We start from the raw sequence: 26,884 nt of genomic DNA on the forward strand, positions 1-26,884 counted from the left end.
ATCAAAACTTCAATAACACCATGTCATGGGCAGGACTTGAATATTCATATGCTTTGACTGGGGTACAAATTAATATTCTCTGATCTTACCACTTTCTAGCAATGAAGAGAAGCAATGAGAGTAAATTCCAGCAAGGACTTTCAGACCCAGAATGCTGCTTCAACAACAAGGAATATAGTCAACAAAATGACAGTCTGTGCCCAGGAAGATAATAATTGTGAGACTGATTTTATAAATCGGATACAAATATTCCGCCCTCTAATATTATGCAATAATTCAGTCTTGAAAACCACTGTTGTGACAACAATTCAACCTTTGAGTCAAATTAACTCGGCCTTGAGACTACCACATACTATAATTGAACTCGGATCTCGAAATACTCTGCCACAGAGAATATGTCAGATATGGAATCAGCGAATGCCCACTCCTTTGAACTATGATGACCCAAACTAGTGCTCGACTTTCTCTTTTAAAGACAGATAGCTTAATCTATTATGTGAACCTGTTTAGAAAATAAATGGGATACTCGGCCTTCCTAATGGAAGAAATATATATCAAGAGAAAATCGATGCTGCGAGATGGTGTAGCATGAGGAAAAACTAACGAATCACTTTACAAGGATCTCATTGCAAGAGCGAATCCACATTGTGAGTTGGTGTAGCGTGATGGAAAACTAGTGAAGCACTCTACAGGGATCTCATTGCAAATGAATTGATGCTCAAATGCACATACCAGATTGATCACAGATGTAGGTTACCATCTCCAAGATGACCATACCCCAGAACTTTAACTAATTCACCTCATATACAATAGCTGTCACAGAGAGGTGTGATACTCCAGCTCGTGGTACAGGGATGTGATACTCAGGTCTGAAGCAATCAGTTTAGACTCCAATATAGCCACACGTCCAACCAGCTAGCAGTAACAAGTTCGAACCACCCAGAATAGCCTTCCACAAAATTGTGACCAGCGCAACACACAGTGGTAGGGATGCTCACACAGGTGAAGAGTATTCAGCTACCACCAGTTCGATTCTCCTCCCCAACGATAGTTTCTGCCTTGGAATATACCATACGGTCAGTCAACTGAAGTTGGGTTTGTTGCTGCTGCTGTCTGCTCTGCTTTGCGAATTGGCCTCGCGAACCATTTCTTCAGCTTGGATTAAATCTTAATAATCATGGCCGGAACGGGAGCAGATGCAACTCTCTTCGACGCTCGTCAGTATGACGCCAAGATGAAGGAAATACTTTCAACAGAAGGCGACGAGCTCTTCGCAAGCTACGATGAAGTTCACGAAAGCTTCGATGAAATGGGCTTACACGAGAATCAGATCATCGAACATTCAACGCATATCAGATCCATTAAACTCACTACTTTAAAACGGGTCACATCAACTTTGTCTTCAAACATACATGGAACGCTCCAACCTTTAAGCATCGCAATACTGGAAATTTAAACTTCAGGAATTCAAAGTCCCCTTACTGACTAATTCTCTCAGCATCAAAATGAACTCAGACCTCAAAATAATCGTAGTCCAACTCAAAGACATCCAAATACACTCGGCAGAAGCTTCAAATCATCAAAATAAAAGCACTCCCAGCAGCAAAACTCTGTGATTTGTTCAATTACAAGACTAGAAACAGGAATACTTCGATTTCCTTATTTTTGAGATTCGAAATTGCTTAGAACCGTACAGTAGTCAAGGAATTGCACCGCCGGAATTGCACCGCGGAATTAAATGGATCCGCTCATTCTGTCGATTGAGACTCATTACGATCGCTTGATCGAATCGATTGTTGATTATTTGCAAATAGTCGACCGTCTTCAAAGATGCAACGAGGAGGTGAAAGATGCTGGGATAGAGAAAAATGACATAGAAATCGATACCGTCTCACCAGTGGAACTACAAATGAGTTTGGAATTGAAAAAGGCCAGCGCAATTTAGCATTTGAAGAATTGTTACAAGAATTTGAAGGGAGCACTGGATAGCGCTGAAAGCAGCGTGGAGACAGAAAGACGTCGTCTGCAGATGTGGCTGGGCGAGCACGCATCCGCCGCTCTTTTCAATAATGACCTGTCTGCGGAATTCGATACGATAGACTCTACCCTTTGTCATGAAATTTCACTTCTAATGAAATATTGGAAAGTCTTTCTCAGAACATCCATAAACTTACCAGCAATGATGCACCCCGAGGCCGATTTAACCACCGAAAAACCACAGTCTTGTTTCTCGAGCAATAACCACAACTGTAGTTGCTCATTCAGCATCCGCAAACCATAACGACTCCATACCATCAACGCCTGAAAGTTTTACTGTCTTTTTTTTTAGAAAAATGAAATGGCTCCTTCCATCATTCACGCAGCCTCAGTTTGAAGAATCTCAAACGTTCACCATGTCAGGCGTTAACCAACAGATGCACAATAGCAGACAGATGCGTTATGGCATAGTATGGAACAGAGGAGTTACAAGTCACACCAAAAAAGAAGCCTGGGACCTGTGCTCCGATACACCGTGCCACAGTGTTCAAGTTTAATGGCTATTCAAACACATTCAGTAACGCAGGTGAGAATAATCAGGTGAATTGTCAGGCAGTAGAGGCACAAGTGTAATGACGCTCTTTCTTTAAACGTTTATGACAGTCAGAGAGCGATTATTGTATTCAGAAGAACAGGCAGGCAGAATTAAAGGAGCGTTACAGGTAATGAAGACTAGGCCAGCACTATTCAAGGCAGCTCAGACTGGTTGCTCAGGGAATAACAACATCTCATTTTTTTTAACTAAAGGATAAACCCTGAGGAAGAAAACTACACAGGCCACACATCATGGCTCTGATACCATGTTAAACACACATGGACAGCAAGAGAGATATGAAAGATAAAACATGCAATACATTTTTTATTAACATGAGATATACATTTATAGTACAATACATGACTCTTGGGTTTCAGATCCCAAGGTCTCTTGGACTGCTTTGGTCTATTCGGCTTCCACACTAACCCATTTAGGATTAGGTGTCCAACAAAATTGTCATTGAAGAATTCCATAAATGTGATTGCGGAGGACACCATTATTGGAAGGCTATAACAAATAAGATTCTAAGAGTAGGATATTATTGGCCAACAATGTTTAAAGACATTTACAAAAGAATTGCTGCATGTCATGAATGCCAAATTTTTGAAGGAAGAAGAAAACTTGTACCTCTACCTTTGGTACCTATCTATGTGGAAGCACTATTCCAGCAGTGGCGGTTAGAATTTATTGGAGAAATACATCCATCATCATCAGGATAGCATTGTTGGATTCTCACAGCAACAGACTACTTCACCAAATGGATAGAGGCGATCCCCACAAGGCAAGCTAATGATTATGTAATTATTTCTTTTCTAGAGAATAATATATTGTCTCGATTTGGCTGTCCCATGAAGATTATAATAGATAATGGTCAAGCCTTCAATTCTAAGAAAATGATCAATTTCTGTCATCAATACCATATCACTCTTGGACACTCTACAACATACTATCCACAAAGAAATGGTCTTGCTGAATCATCAAATAAGAGTATTGTAAGAATCATCAAAAAGGTATTGTAGGAGAACAAGAAAGCTTGGCACTTAAAGCTAAAGTACGCCTTATGGGCTGATAGGATATGTACAAAGAGATCAATTGGGACTTCACCATATGAATTATTTTATGGTGCTGAAGTGGTTTTTCCAACATCACTTGGGGTACCAGTCATGAAATTAATTCAAGGACTTGAATAAGAACCAAATGCCATACAAAGGAGGATAAACCAACTGATAGTTTTGCAAGAAAAGAGGAATGAAGTTTATGACAACCATCAACATGCTCAAAACAAAATTAAAAATACATTTGACAAGAAGATTAAAGAATATAGTTTCCAAATACAAGACAAAGTGTTGAAATGGGAGGCCAAAATTGAGGAAAAGGGAAAGCATGGTAAGTTTGAGAATTTATGGAAGGGTCCTTTTAAAATTGTTGGTTTTCATGGGAGAAACACTTATATATTGCAGGAAATTGATGGAGGATCATATGATGGAGGGCCTGTCAATGGCAGGTACCTAAAGCATTATACTTGCTGAAGTTTTATCAATCACTCACAACATTGTATATATTCCATCTTTGTCAGTTTTTGTTGCTAATAATGATAACATGACATAGAGAGCTTAAGCCCAAGCTGAAAGCCAAATAGTTTGAAGAAGATGCTTGTCAAATCAAATAAAAGTATTTATGTTTTACCAAAAAATGGATAGCACTGGAGCTACGAGTTCTTAGTGTGCCATAGGGGTACACTATCCCAAGTGGAGCCACTATTATCACCAAAATAAGAGTTTACATTGTTCCTAGTCATGGTCTTAGATAAGTGTCAAGTCACCCTATGTTTTAAGGGGTAGGTGATAGGTTAGGAGTCTTAAAGGTCTCATTTTTCATATCCAAATAAAGTCTAACAACTTTATTCCATGTTTCATGAGTCTTACATTATTTTAGAAACTCATAGCTTAAACCATTTTGAAAATTTTTGGAATTAGCCTCGAAACCACATTTTCGTAGTGCAGACAGTGTAAAATGTCTGTTTTGCGCTATGAAAATGCTGCTCTTTTCGTAGCACTTTTCCCACGCAATACGAAAGCGTGGATTCGTAGAACAGTTTTGTCAACACATCAATCTGTTAAGATTCCGTTAAATTTTCATTATTAGGTGTCAGCTAGGAGTCATTTCTTAAGCATGCCGCCATCCAAAACTCATCATTTCGAATTTAGGGCTCATCATGATAGGTAATTTCAAATTTGAAAAGGGTTGGCTAGTCTCTCATTGTAGTTTGCATGCAAACCCTCAAACAAAATCGTTTTTCGAACGGTAAGCTTTTGGTAATTTCTTACCAGGGTTTCTTTCATCCATAATTCAAGCAAGGCTGACCACCATAAGCAAGCGAGGCTGACCACCATAGGCAAGAGAAGTTGTTTTGTTATATGAATTCAAAGGAAAAGATGACAGAAGAAAGGAAAAGTCACAGGTCTAGCCATTGTTTAAGAACCGAGCCTGAAAGCATCGAGGTCATAGCTAGAGATAAATCAGTTGTGGAAGCCTTCAAGAAAGAAAGATGTTGGAAGTTTTGTAAAAGATTTCAAGGAGGACATATTCAAGTGACAAAGGAGTTTGCACTACATTTCACTAGCTCAAGCACAAAGGTTGTAATCCTAAACTTGCAAATTTCTCCAGAGATCATAGCTTCGGTGATAGAGATTCCTAGGGGGCAAGATATATGGTTCAAAAACTTCAGATTTGACATGGAACCATGTAAAGTGTTTCTAAAGCCAGAGTTTGCAGAAACAAACTTAACCAAGGCAATGGAACCATGTAAAGTGTTTCTAAAGCCAGAGTTTGCAGAAACAGACTTAACCAAGGAAATTCCCAGGAATTACATCAAGGATAGCTATGCCAACTTGCTCTTCAACACTCAACGTTATTTTACCTATGAAGGCAGATATCAAAAGGTTTATTCATATCATTTTAAACTCCTATTGCATTTTACTAGTATAAATTCTTTAGATTTGCCTTAATTCTTGTATCGAAGTGTAGCTAAGATGGCAGATAAAGTGCAGTTGAAATCTCAAGGATATGAAATTTCCCTTTTTCATCATGGTCTAATTAAATTGATAGTTTTACATGAAATCAAAAGGATCAAGAAAGAATGGTCTTCATTTCTATTTTTATGTGATTTTGGAGCGGAAAATCAAGATTCAGGCATTAGCCCTAAGGTTAAAGAAACTCCATCAACGGAAACTAGCAAATTTGTAATGTCCAGGGCAAAAATATTTGTTAAGTTGAAACCTAGGAAGTGAAAGAGAAAGTAAGAAAAACACCAGTAGTTATTCTTGAAACTCCTAAATCTACAAAGGAAAAGATAGTTGAGGTTAAAGGAATGACACAAGAACAGTCAGCTACCAAACTAGTTCAAAGGAGATTGACTAGAAGTCAAATTGCTAAGGAGAAGGGTAAATTAGTGATCTCGGGAGAAAGTCCAAGCTTGAAGGGTAATTTAAATGATATTTTAAAAGCCATTGATATTGCAGAATCCCCTTTGGTGCAGGCAGATGTCATAGAGTTTGATAAAGGAAAGTCGAAGAAGATGAAATCCTCTAAGAAACTGGAATTTGAGGATGATGTTACAGCATTTGTGTTCAAGCCCAGAAAGCCCTTAACTAGGCAATCCAAAAAGATGCAAGAGTCCAATATTGAATTAGGGAAAACAGAAGAAACCTCCACTTCTCAGGAAGAGTTGATGGAATTTTCATCACCATGACCTGAAGGTGACAAAAACAGAGTTTTTTCCACTCAAACAGAAAAAGTCAGTTACGAAGAAATGGAAGAAAAGTTAAGAGAAGCTAATAATGAAATTGCTAGACTAAGGGTGAGAGCAAGAAGGCATGTTGCTAAGAAGATAGATTTGAAAAGGATAAAGGCTCTCTGGGAAGTTGAAAAAGTTTCCAAACCAAAAATAGTTAGCAGTGAAACTCAGTACTATACCTGGACTGTTCCTGCAATCAAAGAAACTAGATTTGTAAGGAGGATTAATGCTCAACTAAGAGCTACTAACAGGAGATTGAAGAGACAGATTGAAGACCTAAAAATACAGTTAACAAAATCTGGAAAAAAGGCTACAACAATAATGAAACAGGGTGATGAAAAAGGGCAGTGAAGGATATATCTTAAAACAATTTTGGCATAAAAAATAAGAACATCTGTGAAGAAGAACATCTTATAAGGGTAAGTTGTTTTGATTTTTGGTGATCATATCAGTCTTTATGAAATTTTTAAAATTCCCAAATTGCAGATTTTTGAAGGCCGTGTTGAAAAAAGAGCATACACATCAGTTTCGTAGCGCACTACAAAACTGCTGAAGGTGACCATTTAGCACCTTATAGATGTTTTTTGAAGGTAAGGTCTGATAAATTCCAAGTTTGATGATTGCTGGTAGACATATGAGGATCATTGATGAAGTTTTAGATGGCAGTGATGTAGAATGGTTCAAATAATTATTCCATAAGTAATATAAAAGTTGTGTTACGAAAACATGCTATTTTCGTAGCACAGTCATGTTTCATTCTCTTTTTCATCTATTTGAGATTCCGTTTCTTGCACAGGTGGACAAATGAAGTTTATATGGATTACTAACACATGCCACTTATATTAAACTACTCGAAGATAAGCATAAAAGATTTAGGGTTTTAAAGGGGGGAACTCTGTCTCCTTGTTTTCATGATAGTTAGGTCATGACTCAGCAGGGTTTGCAACAATACTGGAGACATCATAAAGCTAGAAGACATGAATTAGTAGCTATTTAAAGAATGTATTTAAGTCATAGGTAAGGTTGTTGAAAGCATGTTTTAGGAGTTTCACTCCTATTTGTATGAGGACTCTTAATGACAGTTAGCTGTCAAGTTGTAATTAAGTAGTTTTTTTTATGAATAGTTAGGTGTCAATGTTAGGAATTTGAATTCTCCTAAAGATGGATCATAGAATCCAAGGTTGTAAAAATTCTATATAACACATGAGAATCAAATTCCTTAGGGTTGGAATTGGATTAGTAAAAGAAAGTTGTGTTATTGTAAGAAATTGTGGTTTTTCAAACTTAATACAGAGATCAATTTGACTACTCAATATTCACAAGGAGTTTATGTGTTTGATGTTCTTATGGACTTTTTCAATTACTTATTTGCAGTGGTATGAGATTCTGATACTTAGAATTCGTTGGAAAATGCTCTAACTTCCTTCACATGCTTGTAAACTATGTTGATTCACTGTGTTATTTTTTTATTTATAAACCTAAACTCTAAGTGCCTTGACTTCCATGTTTTGCTGATCATGTTGTTTTGTTGAAGGTAGATGTTTGCTAATCTTTGATTCAACCAGTTAACCAGTTATACATTTGTCCATGTTTGTTCCTACAGTTAGCTATTTAATCATTAATCAAAAATCTTAAAACTATTGAGAGAGCCCTCTCAGGTTGAGGAGGCTAAGCCTCAACCAAAAGATTGGTTTGAAAGAGTTACTTAGAGTCTACTTGAACAACAGCCTATCAGGGTCAAATTTTGTGATAAAAACACTTTTGAGGTAGAAGACGTGAAATGAAACTCCTTCTTGGAACTGTTTCAATTGTCCTCATGGCAGCTTTGGAAATTTCTCCACAAGATTGTCCATAGCCAAGACCCAAAGACTTAGGCCTTTACACAACCATTATTGGTTGAACAATACCATGTGCATGTTTGCCCAATCCTTTTCCTTCACAACCCATTTTGGACATTAACTTGGAACCTATGCCTCTGGTATGTTTTTCAAAAGAACCAATATAAACATTCTTAGAGGAAATTGAAGACAAAATGGAATTATTTATCTCTTCTTCAAATTGATACTTGACTAAGGCTTCTTTGGCAACAAGGAGTTGTGTCTCCAGCTCATGCATCCTTTCCAGGTCCATATTTGCAATATGAAGTTGTCTCTCAATTTCCTGCATTTTGTTAGAAAGCAACTGCTTCTCTTCCTTCATGGAATTCAACTGCTCTCGAAGTTTGGTGCTCTTCCTTCCATCCTCATAAATTTCTCTCACCATATCCATCATGATGAACAAGTCTTGCTTCATGTATTCATCAAATAATCTTGTGACGAAGGAAGAATTTGAGGAGTCACTTGTAGAAGTAGTCATTATCAAAATGAACAAAAGAACTTCAAACAAGATTAACAAAGAGCTTATTCAAGCAACCTTTTGCAACAAACCTCTTGTGCTTCAAGGATTGCTTTGAGGTCCTTTGGGATAAGAATAATGCCTTCAACTCTTCTTCCTTCTTGTCCTCTCCTAGACTTAGCTATCAATGGATTTCACTTCTGCAAACTCAAACAATAGTCATTTTACAAACAATCAAACAGCGAAATTCTTTCTACTATTTGAACACCTTTCAAGTCAAACAAGCATATAGATTTGTCAAACAAGCATTCTGATCTAATACCACTTGCATCATGATACAACCTACTCCAATACCACCTGCTTTGGTATACTCAACTCCAATATCACCTTCTTTAAAGGTGGGGTTAACCAACCTGATGCTCTGATACCACCTGATCTGAAATGGGGCACTAAAAGCTTGTTAACAACTCATAAGAACCTCTACCACTCCAAAGCTTATATACTCCCAAGATCGATGCTTATGATTGACAATTTGAGGAATTAAAGGACTTAAAATAGGTGTATGCTTTTATTTGCCTTTAACTGTTAAGTGCTTATGTTCATTTGCTTAAACTGATATGAAATGCATATAACAGTAAATAAAGCAACAAATAAGCAAACCACAACACAACAAGTTTAATTAGGAGTTCACCCAAACCTCTTGGGCTATGTCTCCGTGAGCTCTAGTTAACTCAACTAGGCTCTTTAGGATTATGGCTTAAATTCTTTTACGAGTTCTGCACTCAACTCCATAGTTTTACAACTGAACCAATGGGCTTAGAATGTCATATTTATCCCTAGTTGTTTGGCTCTCTAGCTCTCGGGTCTCGGGTCTCGACTCTTGCTCTCGACTCTGGCTCTCGGCTCTTGTCTCTTAGCTCCTAGCTCTCAGATTTGGCTCTTGGCTTTGGCTCTTAGCTCTGGCTCTCGGCTTTGGCTCTCAGGTTTGGCTCTCATCTCTGGCTCTTTTCTCTTGGCTCTTGGTTCTTGGCTTTGTCTCTTGGCTTTGGCTCTCATCTTTGGCTCTTGGCTCTGGCTCTTGGCTCTCGCTCTCGGCTCTTTGTCAAGCCTCCAACCTCTAGTGGCTCTTTCATTGTCCTCCCAACCTCTGGTGGCACGCTGCGAATCTATGGCTCTTTTTCCTTCTGCGCTCTACAAATCTGCTGCACTTAGCTCTCTGGGAAATCACCCTTTTGCCATTGCCCCAATCTCTGGTGGCTTCTTGGCTTTCATGAGCTTCTGGTTTTGCTTGACCTCCAAGTGACCCTCTGCTTCTGAGTCACCCCGACTCCGCAGACTACCGCCTCTAGGCTTACACTCAGCATTCAAGCATCTCTGAGCCTCTTAGGCTTCTCTGCGCTTCTCCTGGACATAACTCTACCTCTCGGTGTTATCAGTGGTTCGCTTGACCTCCAATAAAATCTCAGCAATCTTCAGCTGCCCCATCAATTGAGCTCCTTATGTTTTTTGTAATACATCAGTTACAATGGCCTCCATCATTGAAGACCGATTGTTTCATTACAAGAATCCGTTTACAAATGGAAAGGAACTGGCGAGCATGGCCACCCAATCATTTTGCCTTCCTCTGGCTGAAATAGCCAAATAACGGAAATACAAAGGAAAATGCATCATGAGCCATTTAACCAAAACTAAAATAATATATAATCGCTCCTATAATCCTCTCGAGTCCGTCATTCTATCACATATCGCAATCATATTGCGTATGGCCAAAAACCCAATACACAAGAAAATACAAAGAAATCCCATAAATATGGATTTCAAATGATATGAAATCGCGCTTATAAACCTATCGGGTTCGCGCCCTAATCACAAATTTCAATGGCATATGTCAACAACCCTTTATATTGGGGATTCATCGATCACCGATCGCCGATATTGGCGCATCGCATATCGCTATCAGCCCCATTACATCAGCATATCACTATCGGCCCCCTCGCATCGGCACTATCGCTGATCAGCGCCATTGCATATCACAATCGCAACGGCCTGAGGCCTATACAACATCCCATGGACTGCTCTGATGCGATATATATATATATATATATATATATATATATATATATATATATATATATATATATATATATATATATATCTATCTATCTATCTATATATATATATATATATATATATATATATATATATATATATATATATATATATATATATATATATATATATATCGATCGTCGATTCGCTTCGTCACAATCGCTCTATTGACTCGCCCAGGTTCCGATATCACATGGCAGCCTACCTCTGATGCGATACATCAGAGATTGCAATCGAGGATTCTTAAGGCCCACTGCTTCACCCTTTATCATCGCGATGCGATTCCTTTAAGGAGCCCTTAAGTCCCATTTATAAGAAATTGCCTCCTTTTGTAAGGATAATGGGCAAACTTCTTTTTACAATAGCTTCTTTATCTGAAGTTTGTTTTAGCCCATTAAAATTGCGTTAGATTTAGGATGAAGAGATCTATGAAATGAGTCTATTCCCAAGAGCATCCTCTGACTTTCATTTTTCTCTGTGAGGAATAATTTTAGACTTAGAAGTCTATTACTAGATCCATTTTGGATCAATAGTGTTGCAGGTTCTTCGATGGTCTTGGTCTTTCTTGATGGTTCAATGCATGTGTTCCTTTTGCTTATTACTTGATATACTTGGTACATCCATCCAGATGTAAGCAAGTCTTCTAGCATGTGTGCTCCTTCATCCTGTTCATCATCTCACCATGATCTATTAGTGTACCTATTCCTGCAAATTCACTCATGATGGGACAACATCAAATAAAAAACCTCCTAGTCTAGCATGATGCATTTTTCTCATGTTACGAGTGACAAGGATGGAGGACAACTCACTGAGACAACACAGAGCATAGCTCAGGTTGGAATGAGGCATTCTGGTAGGACAACCTACACTTTTGGGATAAAATGCGTAGTGATCAAAGGGAGGCAATATTGCGTAGTGAAAGTCACCAGTGTCAACTGCAAGGTGGGACCCTTAGGGGGGTAGCTTCTGCACAACTTTTAGAGGGAGGACAGAATAAGGCTATGGAGGGACTGCTGGTCATGACTATATGATTTTCAGAGGGAGGATAGGGCATGGATACAGAGGGACATGCTGGGCATGACTACACAATTTTTGGGAATAGTGTAGGACGGGAAATAGGGGAACTACTAGACATGTATGTACAATTTTTGGAGGTAGTGCAGAGAAAGGAAACAAGAGTCAGCTGAGAAGCTCTGTGTAATTTCTGAGAATAGTACAGAGCAAGGTAGCAGATGACCAAGTGGGCATGTCTTCGCAATTTTGGATAGCAGTGCAGACCTAAGTCCAAAGCAGTGTAGGCTTTCGATAGGCAAGAAGGAGGGTTGATGACTGTGCTTGAGAAATGTGGAGTTTAGTTGGACATAGAGGTAGTTTCTGTGCAATTCTGGGAGGCAGAAAACCTACTCACCTCTGAGATTGTGCATTGCAGCTGATTCAAAGGACAATCTCAAGCATTGTGTAGTTCCAAGTAACAGAGAAGGGTCACTAAGGGCTGAGACTATGCAGTGCATCTCAGTCTAGGTCTGATAGAAGAGGGTTGTCCGGTCAGGCATATTTTTAGGAAAATGGCTAAGTATCGAAAGCAAGTGAACTTGTGTAGACTAACATTGTGATCATACAATTAGCATACTTGACGATGAGACAACATGGACCACCATGAAAACAAGACAAAACATGCCCTCGGTGAGACTATCTTGGAGTTGAGAGTGACAAGTGCGACACTCATGATATACCTTCGGACGACCGTGATGACACTCAAAAAATAATGCTTACAACTTTGTGTGTGAGCCCGACGGGTGTTCATATAGAGAAGAAAACCAAAACACACAAAGACAAGCCTTCAAACTCACCAGAATAAGATCACAAGCATGGAAAAGAAATCAACATGCTGAAAGATGACCGTTGGTCAAATAAGTAAAAAGTTGAAAGGACTTTACAAGAGATCATGGGATGAGCTCAAGTGTTTGCAACCATCAAAGGGAAAACCAAGGAAGGCTACGAAATTTGGATGCAAGCAAGAATTTTGGTGGGTGTTGTAGCTGCTACAACACTTCTCAAAGTGTATGTTATGTCAGGAGAATATCCCTCACCATGCTTCTCCTCTGATCTATAGGGAGAATCTCGTGAGTTGTAGTATACCATATTGCCATTCATCTTCGATATTCTCTTCCTATAAGGTATATCATGTCAGCTAAAGAAAATTATAAACAAACCAATGTACCTGAGTGTAGTTCAGGGGAGGCTATCTCATCTGCAGTATCAACCAGATTAGCACAATACATGTATAATCATAATGATCAAAGTATATGGACATCATCTCAATCAACATCTAGTTACCATGCATGATGCCACAACTACAACATCAATCAAATACAATTCATGCATAACAACATGTGTACGACACACATGAATACACAATACATACAAACACTAACATGCATTCATGAAAAACACATTCCAACAATAACACCATCAACTTCTACATAACATCACAATGGCAACCACGACCACCACCATGCATACACAAGAAGCACATAGACCACAAGCATAAGGACACATATGCAACCAACATGTACATATGAAAAAAAATGCATCCAAGGAGAATGGAAACCAAACATCACCCAAGGAGAATGGAACCATGCTCTGATACCACTCTATAATACCCTCCTCACACATTTACCCAACATAATCAGTCCAGTGGGGTAAACATGTGATGGAGAGTTAGTATGATATGATTCAACTCCCCATGTATAGTTAAGGAAGTGGAATCAGTATGACAAGACCAATCTGACTTTCCTCAAAAGCTACAGAACCTTCAGGAGCCAACCAACCCCTTCAAGTGCCCAACCACTGAGAGAACTTTCCCTTTCACTACCCTGGAGTCTCAATTTCTCCCATGATAAGGAATGCATGCCACTAGGACCCCCCATTTTCTCCCACAACAAGGCATCCATGTGACTGTGGCCTTTTTTAGGCATTTTTGTGCCAACAACCCCATATTTTGTACCTCTTTCAGGGACAGGACTCAGGCCATTGCCTAGAACTTCATGAAACATATATAAATGATAAATAACATAGAAACAAGGGTACTAATGCAAACAATTGAAAAATTACTTGACCTGACCCCTACTAGCCATGACAGGAATTTTTCAAACATATCACAAACATGTAATTACAGGTCACGACAATAAATTTGAGCATAAGGCTCTCATACTTATCTGAGAATCATCAACTAGGACTGATATCTCCTCACAATAGTTGCATTGTTATCTATTAAGTCATTCATTCATTAATATTTCATATACTAACCAGAACATGATAAGATCCATACATCATAATTGTCATAAAACCTACTTATATCCAACAAATAACTAGAGATATATTAATAAGGAAACAACCATTAAAGCCACATAATATAAAGCACATTTACTCATGAAAGTACCAAGGAAAAGAGCTCTTATTAACATATGAATATCCAACCAAGTTAGGGACTTCCACATACCAATTGACCATAGATTGAGCTAAACCATTTATCTCTTTCAACCAATCACCCCCATGCCATATTCTAGGCATGAATGTGGGATCTCATGAAACAAATCAAACAAAACCAAACCATGGCTTCAAGGGGCCATCCACCTCAACCCTTAACCAGTGATTCCACCTCACAGTTGAACATCACTAACCATCAATATATCGGTCTCTACCCAAGTTGTCCAGGGCTCCAGAGCATTTGTTCCAACCAAGGCTTCCAGGACTAGTAACTCAACCCACAACTATTGTTGGGCTCTAGAGTATTTTTCCAAACAGGGCTCTCAGGACTAGTAACTCAACCCACCAAGGGCTCCAGAGTGATTGTCCAACCAAGGCTTCCAGGACTAGTAACTCAACCCAAGTTGTTACAGGGCTTCTAGAGTGTTTGTCCAACCAAGGCTGCAGGAACTAGTAACTCAACCCACAACCAAAGGAACATGAGCACCAACCAGAAAGAAAAAATAAAACCCATAACAACATGGCTATACAAGCAATGGAAAGGATAGGAAAAACCATTTTCAGTATAGGAAATCCTCCATGCCAATGACATATGATGACCAAGAAACCACATGCATGCGCCATGCATGCCAAAACTAGCAAGGAAATCATACATGCAACTTTGTACCTGCAAGAAAAACCTGTTGTAGCTGCTAATCCTGATGTCCTCTTGTATTTTACTGCTCTTATTTTGCCTTCTTGATCCAAACCCCAAGTATTCCACACTCCATCAAGATTGATCCAAGGATATCTAAGTGTCCAAGAGTATGAGAGAGACAGAGAGTAGAAAATGAGAGCTCCAAAACTGAACTAAGAAAAGGCTAGCACTGACAAAAGCTACGAACTGATCCTCATCAGCATTTTTATTAAAGAGGCCTCTATTTTCTCCGTATTTTCCATTATTTTCCTTCATTTTCCTCCTCACATGCAACCTGTGACCTTTCACCTTCCTTTTCTCCTAATTTCCATTATTTTCATAAATAAAATGCCAATTAATTCCACTTTTCATTTCCAAAGCCTTTTCCATTTCCCTTGTCATTTTCGATAGCCATTAATTAATCACAAGTGATCCCCATCACTTTTATTTTTTCCCAATGTTAAGAGTGGGATACATATCCAATGACATTGGTTATTATTTTTTATTTATTGACTTTATTACATGGATTTTTGACCATGGTTGTTATAGTCTCATTGTAATTCATTAAAATACCCTTTTAATTTTCCTCATTTATTTTGTTGTAGCTCGAGGATAGACATTTCTAGAATATACAGTAAGCCTTCCTTAAGGATGTTGAAACCCTCTCACTATATAAGAGGGTTATCCTTTTCATATAATTAATAAAATATATTTTCTTTTAGGGAGATTGGGGCTATCCCCATGGTATCCCACTCTTGATTTAGAAGGAGGATTTCATGGTGGTGATTAAATTCCAATTTTAATTTCATTAGTATTTAGATATATTTCCTAAGTGATTTTCTTGCATTTGATTACATTAGTTTCATGTTCATTGCATCTTAGATCTAAGTAGTGTTATAGACATATTTGGGCACTGCAACCCCAATCACATATGTCCATAAACCAAGGGCTTCTAAGTCCCTAAAATTGTTGTTTTATACCCTAAAGGAGCAAGGTCAGCTGATTACATCATCTCCTAGAAGTTCTCCATGAAAAGCTACTCAGAACTGGTCAAAGCAGGACCATACAGACTGCCTAGTGCTAAAGGTGCGATGCATCTCACCTGCCACATGCAAAAAATGTGATGCATACTGGAAAGCCCTTCTATAGGGTACGATGAGCGAGAGAAGACAAATGGCACAAGCAGTTTGCTAGGTGGAAACCCAAAGAATATTCTAGAAATTGCTCATTTGACACTTGCCTCTCTGAGTTCGCCCAGGGATGAGTAAGAGATCTAAAATCTCCATGTGGAACTAAGAACTATTAGAGAGATGACACTAATCAAAATCCCAGAAGCTGACTCACCCCCCTGCAAATATCTATAAATGGATCCCTCATCCAAGAGATCCAAGGGTTGGAATTGGGTAATTTGCAAAGAGGTGTTGTTGGTTTCTCTTTGAAGACATTGTTGGGTGATCTTGCTTTGTGTGAGGTGAAGAGGGCTTTCAAGCTAGGAGGATGGTGCTGGGTTAGACCAAGTGGTTGTAATCATCTCTTCTACGACTTTTACTAATAAAGCTATTTGAGTTTTCCTCCATATTCTTGTGTATCTCTGAATATTGTGTTGTTATATGCATTTATATGGTCAATATATATCTGATCCTATATTGTTTACAAAGAAAGATCTCTATGCTTTGATGGTATTATACTGCTGTGAATCTACAGGTGCTCTTTGAAGCTGGACAAGTAAGGAAATAGTGGCAAGATTCTGTCAAAGGGGAAAGGAAACAAGCAAGGAGCCAAGCAGAAGACTGAGGTTGGTACTCTCTGCTTCTTTCTCATCTCTCTCTCATAAAGGAAAAAAAAGTGACTTTAATCTGTTTGTTTCTAAGATAGTTACCCATCTTAGTGGGACTAACAGTTCTGAATAGACACTAGATTTCCCGATAACAAAATGGCGACTCCACTTGGGAATGATTAGTTTGATTTCTTGTCTCTATTTGTTTGATTCATAAACCACAGACGGAGCCTGAAGTCAAGCCAGCTAGCCTTCAAACTGCATTCACTATGCAAGTGAAAAGTAGATCAACGCTGCTTTAGTCAATATCTGGGTTTGTTTATGAACTGAACAATTGACTTGCAAATATCCTAAGTGCCCTAGAGATAGCTTGAGTAACCTCATTAGATCAGCCCTATACTTTGTAGTCACTGACTATCATTTTCTCGGCCTAAATCCCTGGACTAAACTACAAACTGCGACTAAAAACCAAGTTAAAGTCTCATTCCTTGACCATCACACCCTCTCCTTTAGGAAATCTGGATGCATCGCACCTCTCGTGTGCAGTAGGTGGGATGCATACCTGTTTCCCTGTGTTATAGGTGCGATGATCAGACAAGACTAGATCTGCCTCCAGATTTTGGTTTTTCTTCACTGTCTTGAGTTTTATTCAGGAGTTTTTGATGTCTGTGATCAGTAGACCACTGTTGAAACCCCCTTCTTTGCATCATCCAACCTCTATTGTACAAAGAATTGTGAATGTTTTTATGTATTGTACACCATTTACAGTTCTCTTTTACAAAGAAGTAGCTTAATTGAACTGTCGTCTTTTGATTTGGAAGTGTCGCAAGTGTCATTTTCAGTCAAAGAAAAGAATCCTACTATTCTTGATAGTCAATTATATTGTTACTCTTGTATTTGATCTGAATTAGTAGTATTTCAAGCGTCGAAAGCAGTTTTCAATTCAAAATCGTAAAGTGTCGTCTTGTCTCCTTTTCGTTTTTTGAAAAGAAAATTGTTAGTACTATCGCTTTTAAAGAAGAAATAGTTCAGATTTGTACTTAGCATTCTTTTGTCATTCACACATTAAGAAAGCGGAAAACAAATACATGCACGTGCATTTACATTTAGACTTCTTGTTGATTTTGATTTAGGACAGTGCATCTAGTGTGTGTGCTCTTTGCTCTATGTTGAAAGAATTTCATTTCTCTTTCCTTAGTAGCTAGGATTTTCATTGCAAAAAGAAGATTAAATGACTGTTTATCATCTTAGATTGCATTTTAGGATTTGTATATCTACATCACACAGTGAACCTGAAAGGTAAATTTCTTAAGAAAGATCAACTGTAAAATAAATTTAATGAACATAAAAATGCTTTGGAACCTAACGCACAACATTTAGAAGTCTAGGCTAGAGATGTATTCCGGCGTTGTAAAGCCTGGTAACTATTGCTTTCATCATAGGTTGGGTGATTCCTCCTCTTTGAGACGATAAGTCCCAATACGGACTTGTGCCTCACATCAAGGGGTTAGCTCCTTAAGGTATGGGATGCATGAACCTTAAAGGAGCGAACTTGCCACCTCAAGATTCCTTCTAGAAGCTTCCAGAAATGACTCAAAGTGATATTTTAAGAATGTACTTGTGCCTTTTTGACTTTTACAGGGGTCCGCACCCATTACACAGAGACAGAGCAATCAGGTACGCAGGGGACATGACCAGTAGGTGCGGGACCGTAGGTAATGCTAAGAGAAAGTGTGGAACTAGAGTTTTAGAGACTTTTAAGGGATTTCTCTTATTTTTCAAGGCTTGACATGAAGAATTGAGGTTTAAGACTTGCAAAGGAGGAAAGTATGAGTGGTGATAGACTCACACTGATTTCAAAATGTCATGGTGACAATATTTTGTGCAACAAATTGCCCCCTAAAGTGCGAAGTCTGTAATAGATGAGGATAGCATTTGTCATCTAAGAAGAGTGAAGTACTTTATCATTTCAAAGATCATCCTGTGGACACCCTGGTTGGAACTTGTAAAAACATTCAATACAAAATATATATATGTGAACATATCATTGCTGAGGTAGGCATTCCCATACTCAGATCAAAACTGACTAGAAAATTAACTAAACTGCTATGATATAGGAATGATTTTGTAATACATCACAAGTATAGACATATGTAGACATAGTACGGGTGCAACCATCTGTTTATGAATAGTCCACTATATAATGAACAACAAAATTCCTTGCAGCCTGGATGGTGGAAACTAGATCCAGGGTCTTGATTTCTGCTTCCCAAACTAGTACGATTCTATCCATGTGAATGAACGTGTCGAAGTCGAACATGGTAGAAACCACTTGATTACCAGTCAATGATGTGAACTGTTAACAAGTGTGAAAGAAACCACCAGCAATTTCAATGGCTTTCAAAGTACTCAGTACAATCCATGAAATGTGAATAGATGAGCTGATGTCGAACATGTCATAGAATCCTTTGATCGAAGGTCAATGATGCAACCTATCGTCGAAGGCAAGAAACCTGCCATTAGGGCATGCAAATTCCAAGGTACTGGTGATTTCTAAATTATATTTCTAGATAATGAGCTGAAGTCGATAGAAAGCGATCTATCGTAGGCAAGCCCACAACACGAAATCGTAGATCAAGTTTGAAGAAATATATTTGGCAAGGACTAACTCAGGGATGGTCAAGATGGATGACAGATACTTTGCAGATGAATGGTTTATTTGAACTGATCTCTTGAACACATAACGGCACTGCAGATGGTTTGGTGACAATTGACCCAAAGCTAATACCCAAAAATTGGCTGAAGACTTTCAATATGGTTTGATTAACTGTTAGGCAAAGGATTTCCCAACCCAGGTGAACAAAAAGTGTCATGTTCAAGAGTGGTTAAATGCTTTTTCTAAAACACAAAGTATAACAAACAGGTTCATTTTTCTCTCTTCCCCCACAATTTCTGGCAAGTACCTCTTTATTTTTGACAATCTTGAGGAGGATAACATTTGCTTGGTTATAAGCTCATCCTTCGAATGAGTCCAACTTAGTTTAAAATTCGAACCCTAAGAAGGAGTGTTTCGTTCCTGTTTAAAATTGAACAAGTCCTTTACTATTAAATTTTAACGAGTCCAGTATAGGAGAAACTCGGCGTTTTTCAATTTTAGGGAATTAGAAGAAAAACTTAAGAAAACTCCATGGTTGTCCTTTTTCATAAATTTGTGTCTTCCAAGCCCGAAAAAGTATAAAATAATACTTGAGAGAACCGCTTGACCATTACGATCGAGTACTTTTTCATAATTAGTGTCTATGATCTGAAAAAGTAAAAAATCAATCAACAACATGTCGTTTTATAACCAATATCGAACTTGAAATGACAAAAGCCCGGTAATATTTTCATGTTTATACGGTCAAAAAAGAGCTGTAAGTGGACCGTCCTTTTAATTCTGTTTTAACAAGCTTAAGAAGAAAAACTCAACAATCTTTTCATATTTTACGAGTCAGAAAAGAGCTTAAAGAGGACTCCAATGTTTTTTGTTGAAAATGATCAATTTTCCCTGAAAAATCCAATATTCTGCACAAAAACTCAAACATTACTCATACCTGTTTAAAATAAATAAAAATGCATCAAAAAGTTACCTTTTTAAAGTGAAAAATAAACAAATTGAAAATTCATTTATTCAAAAAAGCTTATAAAAATGGCTTTTGTAAATTCATTTTTACCGTTTGACTTAGAGTGAGAAGAAAGAGCTTTTGGGTAAGAAACTTCCTGTGAAATTATGGAAAATCCGTCCGTTGGAATCGAAAACCGTCAACTCCAAGTAATCCACATCACCTTTATCTTGGATTTCAACCATTTTCATTTCGTTTTTAGGCTTCCATATCTATTTTTTAGGGAAATATTAGTTTAAAAAACTGCTCGCGGGGGTCCGCAAGTGCAACATGCGAAACCTGTGGACCCCGACTTTTTTATACAAAGGAAAGAGCCAGATTCCCACACCTGTTTCTTGGGAAGAGTGTGGGCCTACGCATTGTCCCTAACTAGAGGGTGTGGACCCCGCGAAATAGGTTTTAAAACTTAAATTTTTTCCATTTCCGCCCAAAATTTTTTGAACTAAAATGTTCTAATCCGCTGTTTTTGCAATGTAGGATATACAAAATGCTCATTTGGTGGGAATGGGAGCATGAAGATGTGGACCTTGCCACAATAAATCATCAACCCTCATTGGATGCATTGAGAGCATGCGGGCTATTTAAATTCTAGGGCATACCTGGCATGAGGGCCCAAGTAGACTTTTTGCAATGGCTGGTAGACAGGTGGAATATACAAGACTAGTGTTTCATTATTGGTGGCCACTGGCTCGAAATCGAGCTAGAGGATATTTATTTCCTAACTGGTTTGCCCAAGAGAGGTGAACAATTATCTCTATTCGGGACTAGGCCAGGTGGCCAGTCTGTCGATAGTCTCCGACTAGAGTTTTGTAATGACCAAACAAAGGACAAAGGGATCGATATCAAAACTATCTCCCATCTTGAACTTAAAGTGATTGCATTTATTGTCACCAGACTCTGTGGAAGCATAGCACTACATGTAGCTACCAGATCCCAAATGTGAATGGCAGTAGACTGTTATCGAGGCACCATCTTCAACTGGTGCGAAGCTTTGTTGGCGAATGTAAAAGGCCAACTAACTAGAGCAAAGAACGAACAACTAAAAAACTTTGGATATGGTTTCCTAGTTGTGAGCTTTGGTCTAGAGAGGGTCCTGATGTTGGTCCCACAACAGCTTTCCATTGGAGTTGGACTTCCCCGAGAACCTAAGCTAATGTGTTGGGTTGCAGTTATGGCCCGTCATCCTGAGGAGGGTTCAGAGGTTGTTTGATTTCCGCCTAAGTATTTTCGTTGGTTGGAGGACCAAATTTTCGTGATTCAGGATTTTCCATATGCTGGGATGGATTATCATGGTGACCCAGACATGACTCTTCCACCAGGAGAGCAGTGGGATGATTCAGGTAAAATCATTCTCAATATTTTCTAAGTTTTAACTATTTTTTTTTTGTTTTTAAATCGTCCAAAACTGATAATAAATGTTGAAAATGCAGATGTGGGTCCACGACGACCAGCCACTCTCCGACCCTATGAGAGGAGACACCGAGCTACAGCAGTATCAGCCCCACGGGACGAATCTACAGAGATCCTGATTGAATTGGAAAATCATCTAGAGCGTTTGACAGCAGATATTCCAGAGACTAGCATAGATGATATTCCACTTAGGTTACAGTGCTATGTGATTGGGGTCCCAGGACCTTTTAGGAGGTTCCTTTGTAGGGTGGCCCGAGCAGTGGTTTCTTATCGTGATCATCACCAGTGATAGGATGATCGCCTTTGTAGACTCATACGACATTTTTGCTTTTTGTACTATCATTTTTGCCAATCATAAGGTGTTTTTCAACCTATGATCGAAGACGATGTATATTTGACACACTTCTATGCTATGCTATATCACTATTACTGGCTATCTTGTATAACATGTTATGGAATGTTTTTAAATTTACTGTTTGATTATTGCAAATGTCTATTTAACATTTGAGAAGCAATTGCAATTGCTAATGTATTTAAATATATTGGAATATGTTGATATTCAATGTAGTCAAATTCACGTTCCAAGAGACGAACTCTCAAAAATAATCTTAATAACACTGGATTTCTAATGGCATAAACTCTATTAAGCTGCAATACAACGAGTTCAGAATCTAACCTAACAATCAAACGCCAAATCCCAAATGAGATGGATTCAGATAATAACTCAATCACTGCACTATACTATACAATGTTGTTCGTTGTTTGACCGAGGCTTACCCCATGCATAGATACCAACTCATCAGAGGGTGAATTGATAACCCAAGCTACGGAAGAAATGTTCCATGTATTACGACAAGCACCATCAGCGAAACCAATGTATGTTTGAAGAGATGTCGACATCTGCAATATCAAGAGTAAAATCAAGATAAGAAGGAATAATGATAAAAACACTCTCTAAACTAAGCACACTTTTCTAATATAAAACACACCAGCTAGAAAGAAACTAATCTAACTAAAATCTCCACACCTAGATTTAAGCATAATATCTCTTCAGATAAAGACCATTTCTGGGTTTACCCAAAGAGACACCATCAAAATCTACCAATTCATAGGCCCCTTTTGCCAGCTTTCGCTTAAAAACATAAGGACCATGCCACATAGGTACAAATTTTCTAGGCCCTAGCTTATCATTTGCTTGATCATATAGTAAGACTAGGTCTCCTTCCGAAAAATTACGAGGTGTAACATTTCGATCATACTGAGCTTTAATTCGTTTGGCATGAGTTTCGATTGTTAATGCAGCATCACGTTGATTCTCATCTAGCTGAGTTAAGTACAACAAACGTTTCTCCTCTTTGGAAGTGGCTGGGAGTAATTCTATGGCTATTTGCAATGACAAAATTTCGCATTCAATGGGTAACACAGCTTCCAAACCGTAAACCAGTTGAAAAGGAGTGAAACCAATTGATGTTTTTATTGAGGTTCGATATGACCAAAGTGTTGAAAATAACATGTTATGCCAATTTGACCTATGAATACCAATCATTCGTCAGATCATGATGACTAGAACTTTGTTGATAGCTTCAACCAGACCATTAGCCTATGGGTAATATGGAGTAGAACTATCGTGACGCAGGCCAAGTTGATCTGTTAGTTCAATCATCATGATGTTTCAAAAATGACTCCCATGATCGGTAATAATCACTTGAGGAACACCAATTCTACTAATTATATGATTGAAAACAAAAATTGCAGCAGTTTTGCCATCTGCCGAAAATGTAGGCATCGCCTTAGCCCACTTAGTAAAATAATCTACCGCAAGGATGATATACGCATGCCCCCCGGCCGAGTGAGGTTTACATGTAATAAAGTCGATACCCCACTTTGCAAAAGGATTGACGACAATTATAGGGTGGAGAGGAGCAGGTGGAGCACGCATCTTTCGATTAAAAATTTGACAATTGTGGCATTTTCGGACCGCATAGATACAATCTTTAAATAAAGACAGCCAGAAATAACCAGCGCGCAATATCTTTTGGACTGTGGCATACCCAGACATATGACCGCCACATGCTCTAGAGTGACAGTCATTTAGAACCTTTTCAGCTTCTTCATGAGTTAAACAACGTCGAAAAACAGAATCCGCCCCATGACGATAGAGTGTATCTCCAATGATTTTGTATTGTTGGGATTGGAAACGTATTTTCCGTTGTTGAGATCATGAAATTTCAGGCCGAAAATATTGGGTTTGGAGATAAACAATGATATCTCCATACCACGGATCAAGAGTACTGATAAGAAACAAGGATTCGTCCGAAATGGGCTCTTCCGCCACAGTTTCAGTATCAGCACGCGGGAAATCACACATCAATTCCGCAAAAACCAAAGATTTCTTTACCTTGGATTTTTCAAATTCCATGTCAAATTCCTACAGGATAACTATCCATTTGGAATGCTTGCCCCCTAGCAATTTTTTCGTCAAAATATAGATCATAGGGTTATAGTCAGAAATTACTGTAGTTTTGCATAGTAAGATGTAATGACGAAATCTTTGGACAACTTGAACAGCTGCCAAGGCCAATTTCTCCACATGCGAATATTTAAGCTCAGTCAGATTCAAAGTTTGACTAAGATAGTAAATCACATGTTCACTTCTGAATTCATCTTCCTGAACTAAAACCATCCCAATGGTGGAGTGAGAAGCGGTGAGGTACAAGAAGTAATCCTGGTTGTAGTTGGGAGGATGCAATAACGGTGCATGGGTCAACACGTGTTTAAGTGCATCAAAAGATTTATCAGCTATCTCATCCCAAGAGAATGGATTATTCTATTTCAACAACCTGGTAAACCCTTTTGTTATCTCAGCGTAGTTAGGAATGAAATGACGTAAAAAGTTTGCTTTCCCTTGCAAACTTTGGAGTTGGCAAAGAGTCGAAGGAGGAGGCAATTTGACAATAGCTTCAACCTTCGAGGGATCGAAACGAATGCCAACTTTTGAAACAACAAATCCCAGTAAATGACTCATTTTTATACAAAAAACACATTTGTGTGGATTTGGCCTAATTTGATAATGCCTACATCTCATAAAGATTGCTCGTAAATGAGTGAGATGATTGGCTCTACGTAATGAATGGGCAGGTAAATCCTCGAGATATGGTTGCACAATGTGCTTGATGTCATGAAACGCGTAAGACATAGCTCTTTGAAAAGTGGCTCCGGCGTTCTTCAATCCAAAAGGCAATTTGCAGTAAGCAAATGTCCCCCATGGACAAATGAAATTGTTTTTGGTTGATCAGCAAGGAGTATGTTGATTTGATTGTAACCGGAAAAACCATCCATAAAGGAGAAAATTTCACTGCCGGCATAATCATTAATGATTTGATCGATATAGGGGGTTGGATAATTGTCTTTAGGACAAGCTCGATTAATATCCCTATAATCGATACATATTCTTATCGTTCCTTGCTTTTTGTTAACAGGAACAATATTCGATACCCAATCCGTTAAGGGAATTGGATAAATGAAATCTGCTCGAAGTAATTTCTCAACTTCAGCTTTAATAGCAGTAGCTTTTCGTGGATGTATCTGACACAAACGTTGCCGGACAGGTTTCACATCCGGGTAAGTTTTAATTTCATGGAAAACAATTAATGGATCGATTCCTGGCATTTCTTCATATGACCAGGCAAACACGTCACGGAATTCTTGAAATAGGGATTTATAAGTTTGGAGTTCATTGTCCGTATAGGAAGCACCTATATGAATGTTTTCAACAATTCCTGGTTTAACTAAAATGTCAATAGGAACCGTTCGAGAAATATTCCCAAATTTAACTTAGAATCAGGATGTTGCAATGGATTCTTTGGTTCTTTGACATAATCAGTAGTAAAAATAGATGAAAAATCATTTTCAAAATGATCAAGATCAGGTAAAAACGAAGATCGATGATGAAGATCTTCCCATGGTAAATCATCAACAGACAAAAGTTCACGAATCTGCTCATCTGTATGAACAATCTCGGAAAAAGTTGTTGAATTTGAGGTTGATATTTGTCACATGGAATAAGTCGATCTTGTGGACAAGATAGACCTTCCTAGAATCTAAAGAAGACCTAATGACAAGCAAACCAACCAGACACTATCTTTCTCTAAATTTGCTTTGATTAACAATAGCAAACAAGTGTTTTTAGGGCCTACCTTAGGTCCATCGCAAGCTTGTGGATGCCCTCGCTCCTTCGATCCAAATGAGCTCCTTTTCGCGAATCTGCAAACAAAAACAAGGCAAACAAATTAAATAGCACCTGAAAAGCCAATTGCATAAAACATATTTAACATGAAAGTCAAGGAGTTCATGAAACAAATAACATGAGATACTTGTTGAGAAAAATGAGTTTGATTGTATTAATTCAAAAGAAGAAGAACTTTACAACCTTTTCCTTGACGCTGTACAAGCTCCTCCCAAGGTCCAGCAAGAAGTCTCCTCTACTTTGACAAGTTTCACTCACTCCCCAATGAAGCCAAAAAAATGTGTGATCTCTCCTCTTAAGCTCAACTAGGAAGTCTTGATTTCACTAGCATTTACCCTAAAAAATGTTCAGCTTCTAACCTCTCTAGTAACCAGCCCAATGCCTGTATTTATAGTGCAATGGAGGGAGGTTACTAGGTCCTCCTTCAAAGGGATAAAGCCCTCCTTCAAAGGGATAGCTCCTCTCATCAAGGGATTAGCTCCTTCTCTTTTGGGATGCATGAACCACCTCAGAGCGAACAATCCACGTCAAAATTCCTTCTAGAAACCTCTAGAATTAACCCAAAGTGAGTTTTTTAAGATAAAACTTGCGCCTTTTGACTTTCACAGGGGTCCACACCTACACCGTTAGGGACAGAGCGGGCAGGTCCGCAGTTTTTGTACACAGAAGGTGCGGGACCGCAGGTGACCATGAGAGAAAGTGCAGAACCAGAGTTACATTGATTTTTAATGTCTTTCTCTCATTTCCAAAGCTTGATTTGAAGAGATGAGGTCTAAGACTTGCTTAGGAGGACAGTACAAGTGATGATAGACC

Source organism: Pinus tabuliformis, chromosome 5_1 (genome assembly GCF_031772625.1).
Source record: "Pinus tabuliformis cultivar Carrire ecotype Pingquan chromosome 5_1, CPIR1, whole genome shotgun sequence".
Lineage (NCBI taxonomy): Eukaryota > Viridiplantae > Streptophyta > Pinopsida > Pinales > Pinaceae > Pinus > Pinus tabuliformis.